Source organism: Symphalangus syndactylus, chromosome 1 (genome assembly GCF_028878055.3).
Source record: "Symphalangus syndactylus isolate Jambi chromosome 1, NHGRI_mSymSyn1-v2.1_pri, whole genome shotgun sequence".
In the NCBI taxonomy this organism is placed as follows: domain Eukaryota; kingdom Metazoa; phylum Chordata; class Mammalia; order Primates; family Hylobatidae; genus Symphalangus; species Symphalangus syndactylus.
In genome coordinates this window covers 120,089,321-120,108,690 of record NC_072423.2, presented here as the reverse complement: position 1 = coordinate 120,108,690, position 19,370 = coordinate 120,089,321, and the positions used below count along the sequence as shown (strand labels likewise).

At 44.6% G+C, this 19,370-nt stretch overlaps 1 long non-coding RNA gene across 1 annotated transcript in view; it reads left to right on the top strand.

Annotated features, from left to right (window-relative positions):
* The first annotated feature begins 254 nt into the window (after positions 1-254).
* The window catches only part of LOC134731717 (uncharacterized), a 69,215-nt gene continuing 50,099 nt past the window's right edge, over positions 255-19,370 (top strand). The window contains exon 1 of the long non-coding RNA XR_010114214.1: positions 255-302. This is a non-coding gene — a long non-coding RNA (uncharacterized lncRNA). The remainder of the gene's footprint in view (positions 303-19,370) is intronic.

Sequence of the window (19,370 nt, the reverse complement as noted above, 5' to 3'; positions counted from 1 at the left end):
TTTTTAGTAAATTTATAGAGTTGTACAACGATCACCATAAATCAATTTTACAAGGTTTTCATGCCCCAATATGATCCCTTGTGCCAACTTACAATTAATCTCCATTCCCACCCGAGCCCCAGGCAACTACCAATATACTTTTTTTCTCTGTAAATTTGAATCTTGGCTGTTCTTTACTGCAGTTCTTGGCCTCTGTGTTTTCATTTGTCCAACTGAAGATTAGACAAGAGGCAGCACAGGGTGGTGGATAAATCGTGGACCAATATTGAAGCAAAGATCTGCTCATCTGGGACACTCACCACGTAAGTGAGATTGAGAAGGGGACTCCTATTGGATCTTAGTTTCTTCACTGACTAGCAGGCATTGCAAGACCAGTTTTCCAAGGCTGTTGAGAGTCAACTGTGCAAACATGCTGTGAACTAGGTAAGTGGCATCATCCTTATTTATAGACGAGGCGATCAAGGCTTAGCAGGTTAAGTAATAGTCCTAATGTCACTCAGTTAGAAAGTGATGGTGTTGGGATACGCACTCAGTCTTTCTAGCCTTGAAGCACGTGTGTTTTCTAGTATACCTCACTGGTCCCCAAAACTCAATCCAATACTGAGCTGAGTGAATTTTCTCAAGTCTCTCAGCTGTATGGAGTAATTCCCCCTCAGCTTACTTACAGTCAACCGTCAGTGTGAACCAGAGACTGCTGCCTCCCCAACAGCTCTCATTGGCAGCACCCCTGGTGATGCATGTATGCAGACAGCAAGCACTTCGAGTCTCTTCTAGGTTTACAGCTTCATCCGTGGGTTCTCTAGGGTCCCAGGTATGTAGCTGCAGACCAGGCATCCAAGCTGCCTCTCATCCAGCATGTTTCTTCCCATCACTTGGAATTTCCATTTCAAAGTGGGTTCATGGCAACTGTTCCTAATCAAGGAGAGTCACTATTCTCATCTTTGACTCTCCAGCTCTGTTATCCAAACATACAGGACTCACCTTCCCACAAGCACAGGCAACTCTCATAAGAGGCAGACTCACATCCTGCAATTCTGACCTTGATAATCGGACTCTAAAGTTGTTCTGCTAATAGTCATTTGCCAAGGAGTCAATCAACAGGTTCTGCCCTGGGAAACAAAGGGGCCATGGCTCAAGGTTTCTGGGACTTGAAACCTCCAAAATGACTATTTGGCTCATTTCATTTTCCAAAATGGTTACCTGAAAAATATTAAAAGCCCTAGACTCAAGGTCTCCGTGAAATTCTGAACTTGCCTGCAAGGAGTAAGGTAGGAGGTGCTGAATTCTGCTGTTGATTCTATACTAATGTGCACTTCTTTGCAAAATAAGTTTGGTCAGGTCAGTTTTTGTTATTTTGCTTTGTTTAAGTTATTTTTCATAGCAATTTGCCCTCCACCCACCAACCCACACTTACCAAGTTCTGTTTTTATGCATTTTGTATATTTGGGTTTTATGTAAGACTTTATTCAAAAAAGAATTCCACTACAAAAAAGAATGGAAAAACACTGGGTTTGTTGCCTCCAGCTCTAACAAATAATTGAAGACTTTGTAAAAGATTTCTTTCAAAACTGAGAGCCATCCCTATGATTGATGTGAAGTAGCACTTAGTTGACAAGCATTCTATTACAGCTTTCTTTACAAACAGTGTTTTAGGAATTCACCAATCCGTGATCCTTCAGGAATTTTACTTGGAACAACAGATAAAGTAATAAACACCATGGACCTCTGTGCAGGACATTCAGCCATCACATTTGTTAATTTGTTTTGGTCCTGTCTCTTATGTGCAGGTTATTGAAGGAGGACTCAATAACAAGAGAGTCTCGAGAAAGCCAGTGGAAGGGATATAGCACAAAAAGCAGAAGGCGCTTCGATAAAGCTGTACTCATGTTTAAGCTAGGGACCTTGTTTATTTCTTCAGATCCAAGTTCATACACTTTCAGCCACAGGTGTGTGCAGGACTCCCTTACAGGATATCCTGGCTGTGCATGTGTGTATGTGTGTGTGTGTCTGTGTGTGTGTGTGTGTGTGCACATGTGAGACACAAAGGCAGACAAGGCTTGGGAAGGAGGGAGAGAGAAAGAGAGAGGAGAGTAAGATATGGATAAAGGCACAGAGAGACAGAAAAATATTCACAGAGAGATAAAGTTACACAGAAACAGACACAGACAGACAGAAACCAAGCCTGCAGAAACGAAGATGTTTATAGAAGGGAAGACAGAAAAATAGAAAGACACAGAGAAACAGAAAGAGATGTGGTCAGCCAAAAAATATTTGGTGACGATAGCCTAACGAGACTTATGAACACAACACAATGTATGAATCTTATTTAGATGCTGATCTGAATGAACAAACTGTAAAAAAAAAAAAAATGGAGTCAGTTGAATAAATCTGAAGCACTGATTCAACGTTTGATAATAGCAAGAAATTATTGCTAACTATTGAGTGTGTTAATGGTATTGTTATGTTTTAATTGAGCCATTATCTTTTAGAGACACTGTCTGAAATGTTTAGGGGTAAAATGATACAATGCCTGAGCTTGTTTCGAAATAACATGCAGGGAGGGGTGGGTGAGGATGTCAATGAAAGATTATTAAAACTGGGTGATGGGAACATGGGGGTTCCTTATGTTATTCTGTAACTTTTGTGTATATTGAAAAGTTCCATAATATGAAGTTTAAAAAATTGTTAAATGCCTGCCATGAGTCAGGCAATAGTGTAGGGAATGGGAAATAGGTTGAACAGGATAGAGGCAGAGATGAGAGGGACAGACAGTGGAGATGGAGGGATGGTGACAGAGGCAGACAAAAGTCCAAAGAGATAAAGGAGAAAGGGAGGGAGGGGGTGGGGAGGATGAAGGTGTGAGTGCTGTGCTCACAGCCATGTACAGAAAAGAGGCTTCATCCCAGTGATATTAGGGTAGTGACAAATATTTCAGCATTCCAGGAACCCCAGGGTTAAAAATGAGACTTCAGCAGAAATCACTCCACCCACCACCAGCCATGACAGGAGTTCGGGTCCTGTCAAAGCCTCCCATATTGTATTTATTGGAGTCTTTTGGGAGCTCAAGCTCAAGTCCATTCAGCTACCACACAACGTTCCCCCAGGCTCCTTTGTCTCTTTCTCTGGCTTATGGTCCAGGCTGTGCCTCTGCAGGGCTCTGCTTTTCTTTCCTCTCACTGGTCACTGGGGTTTCTCCTGGTCACCACTCCCACTTCCAGTGGGTCCTTCTCTGCATAGCCGGCACCTTCATCCTTCCCTCCTGCTGGGCACCGCAGCCTGTCCTGTGCACTGCCATGCTTGCTGGGCATGGCCACCTCTTCCATGTTTTGCTTCTGCCCCACACTGATAGCTGCCACCCTAGCCAGAGAAAGTGCTAGAGCCTTCCATATGACAAAATGCATAATGGCCTGTGGCAACATGGAGAAGATGAAGGCACCTCTCCACTCTGCCTCACACGGAGGCCAAGGACAGCCAGAGCTGGGTTGCTCATGCTCCAGCGCCTAGCCACTCTTCATTCAACAGCCCTTTCCATTTTCCCTCACAGCACTCTTTCTCGTAGCGATTACATGAATCCATGGGACTGGGTGGGGCCAGACCCAGGGCCAGCCACTACACTGTACTCCACATCACTCTGCTTCTACTAATCACTCCACATCACTCTGCTTCTAATAATCAAGGCCAAGCATGACCCACCCTGCAGATGGAGTAGTAGTCAGGGTTCTCTAGAGAACTGGGACCAATAGACTGTATCTAGATATACAGAAAAAGATGTATTAGGAAGGATTGTCTCATGCCATTATGAAGGCTGAGGAGTTCCACAATCTGCTTATTGCAAACTAGAAGCCCAGGTCACGTAGGTCCAGTCCAAACTTAAAGGCCTGAGAACCAGGAGAGCCAGTGGCATAAGTCCCAGTGTGAGTGAGAAGGCTCAAAAACTAGGGGGCACTGATGTCTGAGGGAAGGAGAAGATGGAAGTCTCAGCCTAAGCAAAGAGCAAATTCAGACTTCCTCTGCCTTTCTGTCCTAGCAGGGCCCTCAATGGATTGGATGATGGCACATTGGTGAGGGGAATCTTCTTTACTCAGTGTACTGATAAAAATGCTCATTTCTTCCTGAAACACTCTCACAGGCAAACCCCAAAGTGATGTTCTACCAGCTATCTGGGCATTCCTTAACCAAATCAGATTGAGATAAAATGAGCCATCACAGATGGCTTTCCTCCCTTGTGGTTCTGTGGTCTTCAGAAGGCCTGCCCCACTACTTACCATACCAAAATGTCTCCAGACATGCAGAGACCATGCTTGGCAGAAAGCAGGTCCCAGTGTTTGTTGCACATCTTCTATGTGCTAAGCATTATGCTAGCTTTCACATTCTATGAGATGAATATTATTTTAATAATAGTAATTATTATTACAGCAGCTAGCATTTATTGAGCATTTACTATTTGCCAACTGTTGTGCAATGTGCTTTACACACACTATTTAATTTTCATATAATCTGAAAAGGTATATACTTTTGTTACGCCCATCTTACCAATGAGAAAATAAGGCTTGGGGAGAACTATGAGTCCCAAATCCCACCTGTGTCAGTGCCTTATTGCTTTGGTCCTTTAGAACAGACGGTTTGCTATTGTGGCTCAAAGGCTCTGGATGTTGTGGCAGCATAACTCTGAGAAACCTGTTATGAGGCTGTGATGTTATTTGTATTTTTGAAGGCACTGACTAGCTCTGAATCAGAAAGGAAATAGGCAACGAAAAGGATTTCCCTGTTGTAGACAGAGCACGTCAGCTGTATTTGAAACACGGAGACACCCTGAGAGGAGGAACCACCTTTGCCTCATCCCCCTCATTGCTTGAGCACCCTGAGATCCCATGGCCCTCTTCAGGCCAGACGGTTTTTGACAATCCCAAATAGGGCTTTATGTCACTCAGGGTGTCAGCGTAAGACTGTCACTATCCTTAGCATCAGGCAAAGAGCTGGAAGGTAGGAGGTGATTTCCTGCCATGTCAATTTTCGTACCCAAGCTTTGAAGGGTGAAGTTTATATTTTACTCTATCCCGAATTCAGACACAATCCCACTGACCACCAGATCTCTCCACCATTGAAGAGATTTCCCAAATGCATGGATGGGACTTCTATCTCAGCAATCCCTTCAAGACCTAAAAGTCCGCAAGTCCTCTATAGACCCTCCCATCCTATCTCCTTATTGTTTCTGCCCATTCAACCAGGGAGAGGTACAGGGTATCATTAAAGACTCTTAGGCCTGGCTACTTCAAGTATGGTCCATAGATCAGCGGAGTCAGCACTCCTTGTTGGGCCTCCAGAATCTCAGGCTGAATCAAAACTTATGTTTTTAACAAGATCCCAGGTAGTTCACATATATATTAGAGTTTGAGAAGGACTGCTAAGCCAGTGGTTCTCAAACCAGTGGTTCTCAAACTTGGCTGCATGCTGGAACCATCTGGGGAGTTTTTTTAAAATACCAGTGCCTGGTCCTACCCCCTGGAGATTCTTATTTTCTTGGTTTGGAGGTTGCTTGGGTAAAGAAGTAGTGAAAGGTCCCCAGTGATCCCAGTGTGCCGCTGGGGTTGAGAACCACTGGCTTAGAGAATTGGGTAACACCTACTTCAGCTACACTGATGAAATCTAGATGAGTGACCACCTTGCGGGCGTCCTATCACTTAGAGTGCCGAGGGTGACTACCCTCCAGGACTCTGATTCCAGAGTCAGCCCTGCCTCCTCTCTCCCTGGCAAGGAGGAGCAGGGACCTCTCTATTCTGCAACAAAGGGGGCTTCTTTGGCTTGTTTCATGGGAAGATGGGAGGTGAGGGAGCAGCAGTTTCCAGCTAGAGTGCTTTCATTGCCCTGTGGCCAGGTAGCCACAGTCTCTGTCAAGAAAGAAGGCATTACTGGCCAGTGCATCTGAAGGTCAAAAGTACTTGAACACCTTTCCTGAAGGATGGAAAAGCAGTGAAAGGAGTCAGACTTGGCTGCTGCCTGGCCTTGCTTTTATGGGAAAAACAGAAGTTATGGGATGGGAGGAGCGTGAAGAGTGGGTGTTGCCGGCCCTCCTGGCATCACAGCTTGTGAACCGTAGCAGTGATGGGCAGTCTGCTCTCTTCACTGGCCCTGCCAGGTCCGGAGATCCGTGTAGGGGCGCTAAGAATTCACCCACTGCAGAGGCCCCACCTCGAGGCAGTTTCCTGTGGGCAGTTATTTTGGGAACAGGAACTGGATGTTTGGGAGGAAGAGGGGTAGCCAAGGGCCTGGAGGCAGGCGGTGGAGAGGTGCGGCCCAGCAGCTCAGCAACACTGAAAGGGCCCCAATGTCCAGACACCCAGGCAGCTTCCACTTGCCTCCACCCCCGGCACAAAGGCGCAGTCACGTGGCCGCTGGGGCTGCGACTTGAAAGAGCTCCCATTGTCCACGCTGCCTCAGGTTTCAGGGAACCAGACGCTGGGAGGACGGACTTTTTCTTCTTTTTTCTTTTTTTTGTTGTAAAGTAACAGGGGCGAAGGCCAACAGCATTTTCGACTCCGGAAGTGGGGTCTACACATGCACACACGCCAAACAGACTTCTCCAAGTTTGTTTTTCTAACACATTGGAAACCACACAGTTCAGGAGAAAATTCATCTCACATGCTGTAGCCTGCTTTCCCGGAACGTGTCCAGAGACTGCTGTGTCAACACTGCCAAACTCAGCAAGCCGCCCTCCCAACGGAATGGTGTGATTTGCCAAGGAAAAAACTCAACCCAGAGCCTGGAAGGAGGGAGCCGGGGGCAGGCGGCTAGGGGGGATTGCGCATAGTTCAAAGGGAGGGTGAGCTTCCAATTGGACAAGGCACTTCCCCGATTACACAGCTGTCACCCCTCCAAAGGCCACCGCTGCATCCCCTTGGGCTCCCTGTTCCCAGACAGGGCTGCATTTGTGTGCTCAGCTGCTGACTGTCCTACTCTTAAAGCACTCAGGGTGAGAGTGTGTGGAGGGAGGAATGAGGCTGGGGTTGAGGATGTTTCTCAGCCTAAGTTCTGCCCCGAGGCAGCTTGGCGGAAGAGGAAAGGGCTTTGGCATCACTGAGACCGGATATTAATGTAGCTCGTAGGTCCTAGCTGCATTTCCCCAAAACAAGGATGAGCTCTTCGTCTTTGCAGAGATATTACAAATAGAAAAGACGCTAAGGATGGCGAAGGTGTTTACTACAGGGCAGGGACATAACAGGTGCCCACTGAATATCCGTTTCCTCCCACCGGTTTGTCCCTGGAGGTTGAGTGTGGGGTTCTATCTCTCTTACTTGGCTTTCAGGAGATAGAGGACAGCTCATCCATAAAGGGAATGTCTTGGATATGGAATTTCACAGTTAAAGCAGCCCCCCAGACACCAAGTACAGTGACGAAACTCCTTTTCTTTCTCCCCATGGAATGTAAGCCCCAGTTCTACTGGGTGGCAGGAAACATCATCCAGTTTATGTAATGACTCCAGTCATTATTAGGGTTAACTTAGGATCTGCAATTTGCAATTTGGTCACAGTCTAGTCCAAAATGACTATGGGATTTCTTGCCTCTCCCCCTGCTTTTGTCCTAACTTAGTCTCTGAGGAGCAGGTGGTGAATGGAGGTCTTCGTTACTGGATGTGTGGGAGGGAGCAGCCACCTTGACCTCTTCTACTTTGGGTGCCTGCATGCAGGGTGGTAACCAGCTTCTCCATGCAGGTGGACTGGACGTGGGCAGCCTGCTGAGGAGTGTTGCTCATGTCATTCACACTCTGGGTGTGGCAAGTGGGTGGTCTGGTTTCCAAAAACTTCTCTTAGAATCAAATCAGTCATGCTTCCTTTCCTCTACCCATCCCAACCACCATATAAGCTGCACCGTTTTTTGGTGTTTGTCTCCCTGAATTTACCTCACTCATCTGGCAACTTTCAAGAGCATGCTGACTCTTTCTGCTGGCTATGTGGGACCTGCAGAGTCTCCTCCACACCACTTGGGGGCTGAAGACAGCCTGATGCCTGCCTCCTGTACCTCTCCTGTACCAGCTCTCTGCTGGCTCCAATGAGGTAGTTCCATGAGATTGCCACTGTCAGAACCCTCTGGAAGAGAAGCAGAGGCCTTCCTCTTCCCTCTCAGCTGTCCTCAACCCTCATGAGGAACCCTCTCCCATTTCTTGCTCCTTCCTTTGATGATGATGATGACAATGATGATGATGATGGTGATGATGACAACTTCTGTGTGTGTATGATGGAATATATTGCTCCTCATTCTTGATCTTTAAACTCTTATCTCCTCAGGCAGAGGGAAAACCTGTCTCTTGCTACCTCTTTGCATCAAGTCTGTCTAGTCTCAAACTCAGAGCTGTGTTCTTTAGCAACTTTAGTGTTAGGAGTCTCTGCTCTCAGTGCTGGGGGGATGTCTGCAGAAATGGATAATCTTGATTTTAGTTTCTATTTGGTGGAGAGTCCCAACAAGAAGCCACCAGGGATCACGAAGGGGCACATTTAATTAATATCTCACTTATCAACCTGCCAGTTACGTCATTTTAAAATTGACTGGTTTCAGGTCCCCTCTCAAGTTGTTCACTAGCTACTGGCAACCATCTCATGGTATGACCTTGAGCACATTGCTGCAGATTTCTGAGCTTTGATTTTCCAAGGCTGGATCATCTATAAGTCCCCTTCCAGCTCCAAACTTCTAACATGTATGTGTTTGAGATTCTGGACAAGCCTCTATGTGCTGAGCTCTGGCATCCATATGAAATACAGAGAGTCCCCATCAGACTCCAATTTCTCTAGTAATAGAGGGGAGGTCTGGTATAGATTAAATATAATCCACTGATAATCCAAAACCACACGTTAGCCTTTGGTTTTGATCTCATGTATTAGAGGAGCGAACAAGCTACAAAATTGACCAATTTGAATTCTACCTGTCCCTTCCCCTTCTATCCTCTCAAAGACATGCTAATTTGATCTGTAATGTGGCCAAAGGGCAGACAGTAGAAGGGAGGGGAAGCCAGAGGCATGAAAAATCCCCAAACTGGATCATCCATCCCCTGGATAATGGGCAGCTGCCTGAACAGAATGCTCAATGAGGGCTCATCTTTTTTCAAGCCAGCCCTGTCCCCATGCTGCAATAGCTATAATCTCCATGGCAAAATGCATTAAACCGTTGAGTTCCTTAGACAAATTCCACCATTCCTCACTCAATTCACAGGCAGGCTAGATTTATTGAAATTGAGAAACTGGTTAATTGTCATTTGGAAGTAGCAGACTATTTAAAAGACCTAACCAAAATGCCCATCTGGGGACCCAGGAACCCAGTTTTCTGCTATCTGGATAAGTACAAGCAAACAGAAACTTGCATAAATTTTTCGTGATTGCCTCCATAATTATAAATGTTTTTCTATGAATACTCCTTAAGCTGTAAATGTACCCGACTTGTAAATATTGCTAAAATCCCATATGACCTCCTCTGGTCTCTCTCTACCCCATAATCTCTTTGGAGTGCTGGGAGTACCCATTTTTGCTAACCGTAATCTCTCTATATATATCTCAGTTCATATCTTTGAAGGAGGAAATTTGATTGGCTCTTGGCTTGACAATGGATAGGCTGCCTTTGGGTCAGAGGAGGATATATTTATTGCCTGCTCTACCCACAGACCCTGCCTGGACAAGGCTGCTCCATGTACCTTAAAACTGTGACAACAGTTACTTATACTAGAAGTGGACATCTGAGCTGGTCTGTGCTTACAAAATTCTTGGACTCTATGGCAAGAGACTAAACCAGCATGTAGCAACATCCTTCCCTACTGCGAAGAACAAGTTAGACTACATGAGACTCTGAAGGTCCCTCAAGTTCGAATGTTCTATAATTTCTTTCCTAAGCCTAAAGATTCTTACAGCCTCTTGAAAACTGATCCCAGCAGAGATGAGGACTCACCAGGATATAGTGCCTGCCATGGAGCAGGCTGGAGGCCAAGAGACTCTAAGCCAAGGTTAAGGTGGTAGACTGGGAGTTAACAGGAATGCATACAAGTCAGGGCCAGAACTGTGATGACTGTGGCCCTCAGGAAGGGGGAACAATCAAAGATCAGGTCAAAAAAACTGGTGTCACAGGTGTCTTGCTGGGGCTGGACACCTGTATGCTTCTGGCATATGGAATTGGATATCCCTGGTCTCTATCCTCTGATTTATCTGGAGGTTGAGGAAACTCCTGGAAAAAGATTCAAACTCTGCTCACAGTTGAAGTTAGACCCCACTCAGATTTCCTTTACCTGCTTGTGCACTCCTCCCCCAGCTCCTATGAGTGGCTCGAGAGAATTGCCTTTGGCTGAACCAGAGGTTTCGCATCTCAGCCCCAAAATGCAGCATAACTAACTTCCATAGGGCTACAAAAGGCTAGCTCCCAGCCCATTTTTGGGACTAGACTGAGGCTGGTATCCATCTGAGACCACATCCTTGATTAGCTGCTTTCTCACTCCATCCTGTTCCCTTTCTCCTGAAGAGCTTCTTTCAATAAATTGTGTACCTCGAAATTTCTGTCTCAGCTTCTGTTTCTAGAAATCCTGACCTAAGTGATATTTTGTTGTTTAATACTGGGGAAAACTTGTATTTGAGAAATTCTAAGGAGACCACGTTTTTAATAACTGCTTCTTTTATGTCTTTGGGATCTTTTATTCTAATAAGGGGAAAATGTGTTAATTCACCAAAATGGTGGATTTGTTGACTGTTACAGAATAAGATAACCACTGCTCTACAAAGTTAATTTATTTAAAGCAGAAAGATAATTTTTTTTTGGTGTTAAGGGATGTTTTAATTTAGTATGCAGTAACAAAAATTTGTACACTAGCAATTGAGTTTAAAAAAAAGCATTTGTGTTATTTTGAATTGCTTCCCAAACACACAAATTAATAGAAATTGCTTAAAGACTTTAATACGGGCATTTGTTTTTTTGACGGAGTCTCGCTCTGTCAACCAGGCTGGAGTGCAGTGGCGCGATCTTGGCTCACTGCAACCTCTGCCTGCTGGGTTCAAGCGACTCTCTTGCCTCAGCCTCCCGAGTAGCTGGGACTACAGGCATGTACCACTACGCTCAGCTAATTTTTGTATTTTTAGTAAAGACGAGATTTCAACATATTGGTTGGCCAGGATGGTCTCGATCTCTTGACCTCATGATCCACCTCCCTTGGCCTCCCAAAGTACTGGGATTCTAGGCGTGAGCCACCATGCCTGGCCCTGTATAGGCATTTTTATTGTGGACACCTTCTTTTTTGTTTTCCTTATTATCCCCTTCCCCTCTCCTTCTTCTCCTCCTCTTCTTTATCTTTCTGTCCTTCAGGTTAGCTATTACTTTCTTATTGCTATACTCATCTCAAAAATTTCAGCTCCTTGAGTCATCCCAGTTGTATATTTTCTCACAAAAGTCCTGTATTTGCATCTCTTCCTTCAAATAGTGATCTCAAGCATAGTTCTTGCTCTTAAGAAAGAAGCCCCCTTTCCTGACTCACCCCACCAAGCTGCTGCCAAGCGTTCCGACGACTGCTTTGGGTTCCGAGTGGTTCCTCTGCTTGTGCAGCTGTTTCATCCAGTTAGCCAGTGCAGCCTTACTCTGCCTCCCCTTCCTCTTCATTTCAATCCCCTAATCCTGCCTCATACCCAAGGCTTTTCTTCCTACTTGGTTCTCCTTATAGTGGTAACAGCTGCTCCTTGATAGTCATTGGTGACCATTGGTGAGAACAAGTGCAAACAGGTCTAGAATTGCTTTATGGGTCAATGTATCAGTTTTCTATGGCTGCATAACAAATTACCACAAACCAAAGGATTTAAAATATTTAGGTTGGTGCAAAAGTGATTGCAGTTCTTGCCATTACTTTTAATGGCAAAAATCGCCATCAATTTGCACCAACCTAATAACACCCATTTGTTAGCTCATGGTTCTGTAGGTCAAAATTCCTGGCCCATCTTGACAGAGTTCCCTGCTCAGGTCCCACTTTAAGGGGTCCTTCTTATCTGGAGGTTCCAGGGTGGCGGGGAGGGGTGGGCAGAAATCCAAGCTCATTCTCATCGAACTCATTGGCAGAATCCAATTCCTCAGTTACAGGACTGAGGTCTCCATCTTCTTGCTAGCTGTTGACCAGGACTTGTTCTCAGCTCCTAGAGGCCAGCTGCCCATTGCATGCCATATGACTCCTTCATCTTCAGGTAGGCAGTGGAGACTCTCCCTTGCAATGATTCCCTCTTATATTAATATATTGGGTCTCTTAAGTCCCCTGTCTCTAATCTCAAGACCCATATTTAAAGGGCTCATGAGATTAGGTCAGGCACACTTGAATAATCTTCCTTTCTTAGAGTCAACCATGGCATATAATGCAACCTAATCACATGAACAATACCTGCAATCTTTGCCTGAGGACTTCAATCAGTCCATGTGGGAACAAGCAAGAAGTGTTAGGGACCCCCAAGAGCAGCCAGCAACCAATAACAGATGAAAACTCCAGCTTTCCTGCCCTTCAGTTCCTAACAGGGCATGGACTGGTACTGGTTTGTGGCCTGGGGGTTGGGGACCCCTGACCTAGGGTATCAGGTTGAAGAAATGGTTAAACAGCAAAGGATTCAAGATGTGATCTGGCTGCTTCTAATGGCCTAAATCAGATACAGGAGCAAATAAATGAGTTAAAGTTGGAACTTAAAGTTAAAAGAGAAGGAGAATATAAAAATTTGGAAAATTTGCAGACTGGCCATGTGATAGAGAAGGAAAAATCATTTTCAGGAGAGGAATTCAAGCAGTCTGTGGAGCAACCACTTGCTGGAGAGATCAGTGTAACTAAAAGGGAACCAAGTGTTAATATCCAAGACAGTGAGGAAAAGACCTCAAAGGCATTTCAGAAATCTTGGAGGCAACCCTTCCCATCATAGGCCCAGAGGCTTAGGTGGACTGAATGGCTTCCAAGGGCCAAGCCCTGGGTGCCATTGCCCTGAGCCGCTTTAGGAGGCTTCCCTCCCTATCCCTGCTGCTCCAGCTGCAGCTCAAAGGGCCTTAGGCACAGCTCAGGCTTCCACTTTGGAGAGTAATCCTTGGTGGCTTCCATGTGGTGGTAAGCCTATAGGTGCACAGAATACAAGAATGAAGTAGGGTTGGCAGTTTTTAATGTAAATTCCAGAGTATGTATGAGAAGCTTGGCTGCCTAGGAAGAAGCCTACAGCAGGGTGGAAGCCCCCACACAGAATCCTCACCAGGGCACTGCCTAGTGGAGTTGTGGGAAGGGAGCCATTGTCCTGCAGACCCAAAAATGGTAGAGCCACCAGCAGCTTTTATTCTGATCCTGGAAAAGCCACAGGCACTCAACTCCAACCTGTGAGAGCAACCATGGTTGCTGCACCCTGCAGCTACAGAGGCAGTGTTGCCCAAGGCCTTGGGAGCTCACCTTTTGCACTAATGTGCCCCGGATGCAGGACATGGAGTCAAAGGAGATTATTTTGGAGCTTTAAGGTTTAATGTCTGCCCTGCTGAGTTTCGGACTTGTATGGGGTTTATTGCCCCTTTTATTTGGCCAACTTCTCCCATTTAAAAATGGGGATATTTACCCAATTTCTGTTCCACCATTTTATCTTGAAAGTAAATAGCTTGTTTTTTACTTTACATGCTCATAGGTAGAAGGAACTTACCTTGATTCTCAGATGAGACTTTGGACCTTAGACATCAGACTTTGATTTGATGCTGAAACAAGTTAAGTCTTTGGGAAACTATTGAGAAGGGATGGTTGTATTTTGCAAAGTGAGAAGAACATAAGATTTGGGGCCCCAAGGGAAGAATGATATAGTTTGGTTTGGATGTTTGTCCCCTCCAAATGTCGTGTTGAGTTGAAATATGATCCCCAATGTTGGAAGTGGGGCCTAGTGGGAAGTGTCTGGGTCATGGGGGCAGATCCCTCATGAATGTCTTGGTGCCCTCCTTGTGGTATGAGTGAGTTCTTGCAAAATCTGGTTGTTTACAAAGGGTGTGGCACCTCCCCACTCTCTCTCTGTCTTGCTACGTGGTATGCTGGCTCCCTTTTCACCTTCTACCACGATTGTAAGGTTCCTGAGGTCCTCACCAGAAGCCAAGCAAATGTTGGTGCCATGTCTGTAATAGCCTGCAGAACTCTGAGCCAAATAAACCTCTTTTCTTTATAAATTACGCAGCCTTGGGTATTCTTTTATAGTGATGCAAAATAGATTAAGATACCTGCTGAGCCACCAGCTTGAGCAATGTGGATGGCCAAGCTCTACTTTCCAAAGGAAGCACTTTATTATAAGACAGAATTACATGCTAGAAAATCCTTCTTTGGAATGATCTGAAAGCTACCTTCCTGCAATTTCTGCTTGTTGGTACCAGTGCTGTGCCCTGGGTCAGAGGGAGGGGCAAATCTGTGTCCTCTGCCACACAGTCACTAGAGAAGACCCTGAAGTGCTGAGGGAACAATGTATTTAATCTGGGTAGCATCCCTTCCCAAGCATGTAGATCCTGACTGACTCTCTACTCTTCCATGCCATGTGATTAGCTGCACATAAGTCCCCATTGCTTTAAGTTCCTGGCTCAGATAATGAAGTTAATTCTTCCCTGGAAGGAGAGACAAGAAGTCATCTAATCAGGAAGAGGGAATTGTCTTTGGGTCCTCTGGAGAGGCAGCTGCAGAACATAGTGTGGTAATTAGACAGGAAATCTCAGTATCCCTAATGCCTAAAACAGCTAATTGAGGCAAAGGTGTATTTACTGAGCCTTAAATTATATACTTAATTTTTTTTTACCACTACATAGTAAGTGTAGACTTGGTCAAAATAATATATAACCTCAAGAGACAAAAATAATTTAATAAGCAATTTTAACTTTGTTATCTCATTTAAACCTTTTAACAACCCTGGAAGATAGATTGAAATATTTTCATTTTATAGGTGGGAAAAATCAACCCTCAGAAGGCAAGTGAAATCAGCATACTCTCAGCAAGCTAGGCCAGCCTTATTCTGGGCAAGCCGGAATACAGTGCCCACCTGCCCCTTGTGGAGAGGAATTTGGGAGAAGACCTGGATCCAGGGTACTAATCCATGTTCCACATGGACCATGCAGGGTAAATGGTGGCAATAGTTCCAGTTTCACTGTTGTAATTTGGACCTTTGAATATCGTTGATAGGCAAAATAACAACCCCTCCCCCCAAATCCATTTCCTAATTCCTGAAATCTGAGAATATGTGATCTTCTATGGCAAAGGGGACTTTGCAGGCATGATTAATTTAAGGATCTGTGAATAGGAAAATTATCCTGGATTATCTGGATGAACCCAACATGATCACAAGAGTCCTTATAAGAAGGAGGCAAGAGCATCAGAGAGAGAGAGATTTGAATATGCTATGCTGCTGACTTTGAAGAAGGGGGAAGGGATCAGAAGCCAAGGAATGCATGTGGCCCCTAAAAGCTGGAAAAGGCAAGGACATGAATTCTTCCCTTAGGCCTCCGGGAACAACAACAGCCCTGCCAATACTCTGAGTTTAGCCCAGTGAGAACTCTGACCTACAGAACAATACATTTATGTTGTTTTAAGCCAATTAATTTATGGTAATTTGTTACAGCAGCAATAGGAAACTAATACAGTATACAACCATGGTTCCGGCTTGCTTGGTATGAACCAAGGCACACATGAACAGATAACACATGTCAGCTTGTGTCTTTGTCTGGGTTCTGCAGAAGCAGACCCTCAAACTTATGTGGATGCAGTTGCTTATTTGGGAGTGTAAAGAAGCAAAGAAGACAGAGAGGCAAGGAAAATTATTCTTTCTGAGCAAGTTACCACTGTGGTTAATTGGGGGTGACGCTGATGGAGGGTCTTTGGGAAATAGTGTGGGATAGGCTGCTGAAATGTGCCACCTGAAGGGCAGGAAAGCTGGAGTTTTCATCTGTTATTGGTTGATGGCTGCTCTTGGGGGTCCCTGACACTTCTGGCTTGTTCCCACATGGGCTGATAAAGTCCTCAGGCAAAGAGTTGCAGGTGCTCACATTAAGAAGCCATTGGTGTACAGGGGAATGCTGAGTGCTGAGGCAATATGGTGGGCCCATTAAAAGTCTGCCGAGGCTGATTTCATTGAGAGTTTGCCAGAAAAAGACAGGCTGCTCCTCATTCTGCAGATTCATGTGGATCCTTTTGGAATTAACTTGGAATGTTGCCTTGGAGTCTGAAATCTCAAAGAACTGAAGGGCTTGGCCGGGTGCCATGGCTCACGCCTGTAATCCGAGTACTTTGGGAGGCCAAGGTGGGTGGATCAAAAGGTCAAGAGATCAAGACCATCCTGGAAAACATGGTGAAACCCCGTCTCTACTAAAAATACGAAAATTAGCTGGGCATGGTGGCATGCGCCTGTAGTCCCAGCTACTCAGGAGGCTGAGGCAGGAGAATCACTTGAACCCATGAGGTGGAGGTGCAGTGAGCTGTGATCGCGCCACTGCACTCCAGCCTGACAACAGAGTGAGACTCCATAAAAAAAAAAAAAAAAAAAAAAAAAAAAAAGAACTGAAGGGCTTGAAGGCTCAGCACTTTTACTTCTTCCACCTGTCATACCTAAGGAATAACTGGATCATGTGGGCTGTGAACAGCTGACTCCAGCCACCAGCAAGGAGAAGGCATTTTTTTTCCTGGACTGTGACCTTTGATGACCCAGCAGGGAGTTCCTGGCTAGGGATAGGGGGCATTTCATGAAGAAGAAAGGTGTTTCATAAGGACTTGCTTAAAGAGGGAGCTAGACTGTGTCTTGACCAAGGGAGGGAGGAATAAAGCTCAGGGAAAATCAAGATGACGTAAAATTTTAATGTAAAGAGGCAACAAGAGTCTCATAAAATATACTCAGCTCTGGTGAATAAATCACCTGAAATACAACTAGAAGGACACTGTGTTCAGAAGAAGGGCAGACAGAATCACACTATAGAAGATGACCCAGAAACTCATGGATCCATGTAGAGAAACACAGTGGAGACTATTCTGGTGAGACTAAAATGTGGGAAGAACAATTGTTTTAGGGGTTTTAGCAGTGGGGCTGGGGCTGGGGCTGAGGCTGGCGTGTCAGCTCTCCGGCATTCTGCACAAACCTCATTCTGCTGAAAACAGGGCACATTCCTACAGTGCCCTGCTGACAACTTCCACCCCTAGACAGGCAGGGGAAGCCACAAGGGAAGAAAGATTATTCTGGAATTGATTACGACCACCAACAAAAAAACTAATTGGTAAAATGGAAGCGATAAAAGCTTTGCATAAAGTGACTGTTTTACCCCAGGATTCATAAATGAAATATTGAGGATGGTCAGAAAATGGATTCTAGACTTCAGAAGGCAGATTTCCAAAACACTCCCCAAAAATGGATACAATCCTGTGTCTAGAAAATCTAACTGGTGATATGACATAAGAAAAAATGGAGACTTTAAATCTAAAATTATTACAATCCAAGAATATGTCACCTCCAGAAAGAAATGTGCCTGTACATCACACTTTCAGATAAATTCTACTCTAGAGTATATAAGGAAAAGCTAGAAGAAGGGGCACAGCCAAGGTATATGACAGAAGTAAGACATGGGCCAGGAGGGCTTCAGGGAGACTAAATTCCAGGAAAACTGTTGACTGCCCCACATGCTCAAAATAGTAATAACAACTGAACATTTATTGATCTCCTTCTATATTCCAATGACTGTGCAAGCATATTATCCCATTTTATCCTCATATCAATCCTATGAGGTAGGAAGAGGAAACTGAGGCTCCGAGTGACCAAGTGGCTGGTTCAAGTCACACAGCTAGTAAGCAGATTAAACAGAAATGTTGACAAGTAAGATGGACTGACAGCTGGTTCAAACTGGCTCAAAGGGCACTGCTTCCTGCCTCCACATGAACCTGGAGAAAGGTTTCTAGTAGTTGCCAACAGGCTCTGTCTTTGGCATAATTGTGGCTAACATTTGAGTAAATGACCCTAATCTACATATCATAAAGCCAGGAGGCACAGAGAAGGAATGTTGATAGATAAAGATTCAAAATTATTGCAAGCTGGACTTCTTAGACAAAAGTAAACTGGTGCTCATGCACAGGTTGAAGGGCCTCTCAGGAAATTTCTGGGGTGGTTTCCAGCGGGGGCCTGATAACCACAACCTCACATGAGACAGGGTGTTGTGGCTAGTCTCATGAAGGCCTGGTGGTCTGAACATCTGCTTGGAGCTCCTGCACTCACATTTGTGACAGGGTCACTTAGGCCTGGTGGTGGCGAAGAATGTCTGGGGTACCCCATGTGGTAGCTCGATGGCAGTATCCCAGCTAAGGGTCCCCCTTCTTGCTCCTGGATTCCACTATGTTGGTCTGCATTCTGCCTTCCCTTTCTGCAGCCACACTGTCTTGCATACCCTCCCTCCTGTCTTCCTTTTCAGTGTGATCCTCTACTTTCTGTTGTTGGTGAGTTTCTCATAGCTTTTTGTCCATTGCAAACCCCTCTTCTTATTTTTTAATGTGTTTATGTAGATATGTAATATATTATTTTTATGTTTTCTATCCTTTCTAGGATTTGGCCTAGGAAGGGCAAAATGTAATGTTTGCCCAGTCATTGAAAGCAGAAGTTGTTGCCTAAAATATACTGTTCAAACTGTCTCTGAAGTCTCTGAGAGCCATGGAAAATGGGAACATTAAGTTATTTAATTTCAAATCCAACTCACAAAGCACAGAGAGCTGCTTATGCTCATTGCTCAAGTGACAGCCTTTTTAACAGACCCACATAGGTGCCTCTCTAGTCAAAGACTGAAAAGACAGTCACTACAATATTTCATCGAACAACTTCTAGACCTGGGGCAAATTTTTTCTTCATGAAATCTTGGAGGAAGTATTGAAATATCCCCCAGAACAACTTCTTATAAAATATCCAGTGAAATTATAGTAACTGGAGGCTGCAAAAACCAATCACTTATTTTGATGATTACATAATGTTTTTATTTTGAAACGTAGATTACAAAAGCCAAAACTTAATTATTTCTGCAAACTTGTTTGAGCTATTAAAACTTCTTATAAATGCCTTCTTTTCCTTCCTTCATTCCTTTTTTCCTTCGTTCCTTCTTTTCTCTTTTTCTTTCTTATATTTACAAGAAAAAAATAAGAAAAGGGAAATTAAATCAAGCCTTCCTTATCTCATCTTATTATCAAGAATATGTTCTACAAATATAATGTGACATAGTATCCAAATGTGGTTTTGCAGTTAGTGGAACTAGCAACATTCCCAGAGTCCAATTTCATCCTTTGATATAAATTTCAGGAGATTTTTTTAAAAAGACAAAACCACCTTGGATAGCTAAATTCATCAGAATCAACCATGAAGGATAGGTAAGGAAATGTGGAT